Source organism: Triticum dicoccoides, chromosome 7B (genome assembly GCF_002162155.2).
Source record: "Triticum dicoccoides isolate Atlit2015 ecotype Zavitan chromosome 7B, WEW_v2.0, whole genome shotgun sequence".
NCBI lineage: Eukaryota > Viridiplantae > Streptophyta > Magnoliopsida > Poales > Poaceae > Triticum > Triticum dicoccoides.
The window spans coordinates 10,358,755-10,364,199 of record NC_041393.1 but is presented as its reverse complement, the minus strand read 5'-3'; positions in this window follow the sequence as shown (position 1 = coordinate 10,364,199).

Genomic DNA, 5,445 nt, shown 5'->3' with positions numbered 1-5,445 from the left:
TTTGCCCCTCCGTGACGGAGGAGGCCATCCATCTACCTCCCACTCCAGACATGATTGGAGAAGGTTGAGGTGGGAAGTGCGGGCTTGGGCGTTGGAGCTCGAGTGCGCAGGGACGGATAAGCAAAGGAGGAAGAAGGCGCAAATGGAAAGGGTAGATCCTTATCCCCTTATATGGGCGGCCGAAACTACAAGCCCCCACCGGCCTCATAAAACTCGCTTATCTCCCAAGCGCCGCGGTTAATGGCGCGGTCGGGTTACCCACGCCCGTATTGATGAGAATCCTGGAATAAGGGGACACGATCTCTGCTTTGACAAGACGTGCCAAGGAAACCGCCTCGCTAAACGCGCTGAGGTGGAACAGTAAAATGACTCGAATAAAGGCTTGGCCGTGGCGTGATGTCACGCTGCGGAATACGTCAGCAGATTAGATTTTGTGCAGATATTATTCTCTCTATGGTGGTATGTGGAACTTATTTTTGCAGAGCCGGACACTATCCTTGTGTTCAACATCTTCTATGAAGTATACGGATGAGGAACCCGCCTTGCAATGCCGAAGACAATTTGCACTCCGGACTCGTCGTCATTGAAGCCTGGTTCAGGGGCTACTGAGGGAGTCCTGGATTAGGGGGTATCCAGATGGCCGGACTATGACCTTTGGCCGGACTCCCGTACTATGAAGATACAAGATTGAAGACTTCATCCCATGTCCGGATGGGACTTCCCTTGGCGTGGAAGGCAAGCTTGGCGATACGATATGAAGATCTCCTCCCATTGTAACCGACTCTGTGTAACCCTAGCCCTCTCCGGTGTCTATATAAACCAGAGAGTTTTAGTCCGTAGGACGAACAACAATCATACCATAGGCTAGCTTCTAGGGTTTATCCTCTCTGATCTCGTGGTAGATCAACTCTTGTACTACCCATATCATCAATATTAATCAAGCAGGAGTAGGGTTTTACCTCCACCGAGAGGGCCCGAACCTGGGTAAAAACATCGTGTCCCTTGTCTCCTGTTACCATCCGCCTAGACGCACAGTTCGGGACCCCCTACCCGAGATCCGCAGGTTTTTACACCGACAACTACCAATGTAGTAGCACTGTACTACCCGTTAGTCAAATCATTATGTGTTGCTCCTCACAGTGAAGTGACAAGACCCTGCGCCAAAGATGACACCTGAGTATAAGCACCGTGTTCCACATTCCATAGTCAGCCTCACCGTCTGCCATCACTATCATCATGGCTATAGAGCTAGCCTGCTTACAACTAGCCGTGTTCGACATAATTTCCCCTGCGTAGATGCCCGTGCATTGCATGGAACACCAAGATTCGGGGTGGACGGCGCCGACAGCGGCCATCGTGCCAGATTTTTCCATGGCCTTCTAGATGAGGTGGGGAGGAGATAAGGCTGATTGTGAGAGACAAGGAATTGTTTGTAAATAGGGAATAAGTGTGGGCATCTTTTTGCAAAAATGGAGAAGTTTGGTTTGTATGCGTCAGATCTAGATCCGACAGCTATTGGTGAAAGATGGGAGGCACAACATCATCACCAACTCAGGACCTGTTTGATTCGCACAATTTTGAAAATGCAGGAATAGGACACGGGAATATTACAAGTTTCAAACTGATATTACAAATGTTAGGAGTAATGTTGCACCTACAGAAAGGGAATTACTAGGAAGTTTACGTAAGAACTTTTGTTACTTTAGGTGGATGCAGCATTATCGTACAAACTAAAATCCACCGCCCTGACAAGTCACTAATGGGCAAATAAGTTTTCAAGTCTTTGGCCACTTGATGTTTCAAAAAAAATCAGCTTCTACGGAGACTTTGTCATTTAGGCTTAGATGCTTGCGGTGATCAGCACGCCAGTCATTGTTGCGCCAGAGAACGCCAAACCTCATTACCTTGAGCACACTTGCCTCCAGAACAAAGAACCTAGCCAATTTAATATTAGATGTGCTGCCTCGGTAGTCGATCAAATTAATTTCTGTAAGATGGAGATCAAGGCATTCGATGAGATTGCTATAGTGCAGCACATTTTTCACTTTCGGGTCTTTTTTTCTCTGCAAAAGAAGAGAACATATTAGAGCAGCTAGTTGTATAAGATTTCCGTGTCATCAAGAGGTACCAATATCATTCGCTCATACGATAGGGTTGGCTGGCTAGTGATATTTTTTCACTCTCTCTCTCTCTCTCTCTCTCTGTGTGTGTGTGTGTGTGTGTGTTTCCTCTCATTTACTTAGGAACACGTAAAGAGGTTGGGCATTTGTTGCCTTCCACTATGTGACCGATGCCATATTACACAAAAGTATGCCACATAATACGCATCAATGTCAAATCAAAAGATTTTGGCACCGCTCTCGCGATGTGAGAGAGTTGGCACCGCCGTGCACACAGACCCACATGTATAAACAAATCAATGAAACCAACTACACCAGCCTCTCACTCTCCCAAACAAGTGTTTTTTTATTGCCTCACTCCTCTCTCTCTCCCATGCAAGTGCTTTTTCATTGCGTGAGTTAATTTGGCACCAGAGCAAAGTAGGTGATCCAGATTGGGGCACCGGGTGAGCAATGGAGGGGCATCGATGCCAAATGCATCACAAGTGAATTTGGCACGTGTTTTGGCCTACATAGTGGAGGGCCGATATAGCCCACTTTTGTACTACCTCATATTTAGTATAAAATTTTGACCATAGATTTACCTAAGAAAATGCCAATGCATGTCACTAAAATTTACACCATTTGAAATTATGTTCAAATAGGAATCCAATGATATAGTTCTTAGTGACATGCATTAACATTTTGTCAGTTAAATCTATGGTCAAATTTTGATACTACAAAATAGGAAGAGTAAACCAGGACGGAGGTAGTACTTGCTCTTAGGGTAACTATAGAATTACTGGAGTAGTCTAAGTTACTTTCCACTATGACTAGCCTAGGCTACTATAGTAGTACAAAAAAACGATGCAGGTGATCACGTGAGAAAAAAATACTAAAAACATTTCTTTCGGTGCAGTGCGTAGATGCAGTTTTGAACACTACACTTGTCATCGTAATTTGGGAAAATTATTAAAAGATTGAGCTATGTTGTGATTACCATTTACTAATAGGAAAGAAGTTTCACCTCGATGAGTAGCTTCTCCGTGCATGGAAAGCATGTAAGGAATCGAACAACTTGAGCCAGATTGGGGCCAATAGATTTTATTGCTAAGATCTTCACTGTGCGCATAGACTGGGTCAAGCTTGTGGGAATCATTTTCTAGAAGACGGTCGTAAATACATCAAGAAGAGATTAAAAAATGTGAATTTCAAGAAGACGGAGAAGAAGATGAGTGATGTACCTGAATGATTACGGATCCAATAAAGAGTTCGGAGAATTTGGCAGACGAGTACACCAACCCTGTCAGTTTCGGCGCGTCAATGACCCTGATTTTTGTTGGACCTTCTAGATCCGATACAAGCAATCTCTCAAGGAAAGGCGCATTCTCAATGACCATAACGTGGAACAGCTGGAGTGATCTCTTCCCAATTGATGTCTTATTGCGGGGCCAACAAAACACATAAATCCATCGGAGATTCGTCGAAGCGATGTGGAGGCTAATGAACCCGTGGGTCTGCTGAAGATGAAGGTACTCGAGCGCAGTACAGCTGCGGAGCAGGTGCTGCATAGCCTTCTTCGAGATGACAACGTCGAAGAGGTCGAGCTGCTTGAGTTGAGGGAGAAGAAGGGCCGGTGTGACATTAATCTGGGGAAGATAGCAGGAGCTGATGCTGGCGCGGCACAGCATTGGCGTGAGGCAGAGCACAGACGTCGGCAGAGAGTGACATCGTCCAGCTTCAAAGATGAGCTCCTCGAGTTGATCTAGGGCGAGGGATAAGAACCACTCGTCGAACTTGGGTTGGACCTTGCAGTTGGTACTGAACATGCGGATGTCAAGGCGTTTGGCTGGCCCAGGGTGCGACGAAAGGATCTTGGAGACTGCGGCCATGCGTTTGCAATCCCCGTCATAGAGGCAGCTGTCGACGGTGAGGTTGAGGGGGACGCGGCGCCAGATGGGGCGCCACCGCCGGAGAGCAGGGCGGTCCGCATGAAAGATTTGGTGGGGAGGAGGCAGATGATGACGAGCAACATGTCATCGGGGAGGCTGCTGATGAAGTCCAGGCTCCCCGGATGCGGTTTGTCTTGAGCCGCCTCCGCTTGTTGGCTGCCTCACCGTCCATCTCAACCGGCAGCGACGCCGGTGTACACGTGTGCTGGTGTGTGTTGTGTGCTGGGTCTGTGCGAGTGCATCCTTCTGTGCATGCCGCCGCGCAGTGGTGAATTGTGCGTGAGTGCGTCCTTCATGCGGAAGAAGTGTGTCCTGAATGTGCCCTCAATTTACTAGCGTGCGGGGTGCTACCCCGAGTGGTTTCAACTTTGTTTACTTCACCGCGTGTCAGATGGGCCTCTAGTTTACTTATTTTCACCCACTACCACATGGGCCAGCGGACGAAGATACAGAACACGAGCTGACAAGGCAGCATGTGGACTGGTTGACCGGTCAACTAAACAATATACAAAGCTATACACTGACACAGTGAGTGTATAATCCATCGGTATAGAGAGTTCGAGTGAGAGGGGAGGCCCGTGAGAGATACCAGAGAGAGAGAGAGAGAAAGAGCTACTCCTTCCGTTCGATAATGTAGTTCCAACATTTTTTTAAAGTCAAACTTTTGAAACTTTGACCAAGTTTATAAAGAAATTACTTATATCTACAATACCAAAGGTAAATGATAGTATGAAGTAAGTACATGTTGTGATGAATCTAATGATCGTGCCAGATGTAAATGTTTTTCTCCAGATATACCTGGTCAAACTTTTCTGAGGTTTGACTTTTCAAAACATCCATATGCTTATGGATGTGAGAGAGTCCCTAACTAGAGAGAGAGAGGAAGAGAGATAGAGAGAGAGTGAAATAGAAAGAGTGAGTGAAAAAAGTGTGTGTGTGTGTGTGTGAAAAAGACATGGACAACACACGATAAAGGTAGAGAAAAAGTGTGTGTGCGTGTGTGAAAAAAACATGGACAACACACGATAAAGGTAGAGAAAAAGTGTGTGTTTCTTATGCAAACATATCACACATGCACCTTCAACAACGGAAGCAAGGTGAGGAGATAGTGTGTGGTTGTTTGCAACTGAGAGAGCAAGACCCCTAGCATGTGGCCAAGAGGGGTCTGACATACAAGGGAGAGAGGTCAAGAGAGATGTACGGAGAAAATGCAGACATGGGGAGGAGAGAGTGTATGTTTGTCATAGAGAGATCCCCTGGAGATCGTGATGGGACTACATGGGTGGGAGATCGAGTGATAAGGTGTGTGCGCGATAGAAGATACCCCGAGAGATATCGAGATAGACGTATGGATGGAAGGAGACAATACGTGTGTTCCTGATGGCTAGTGAGAG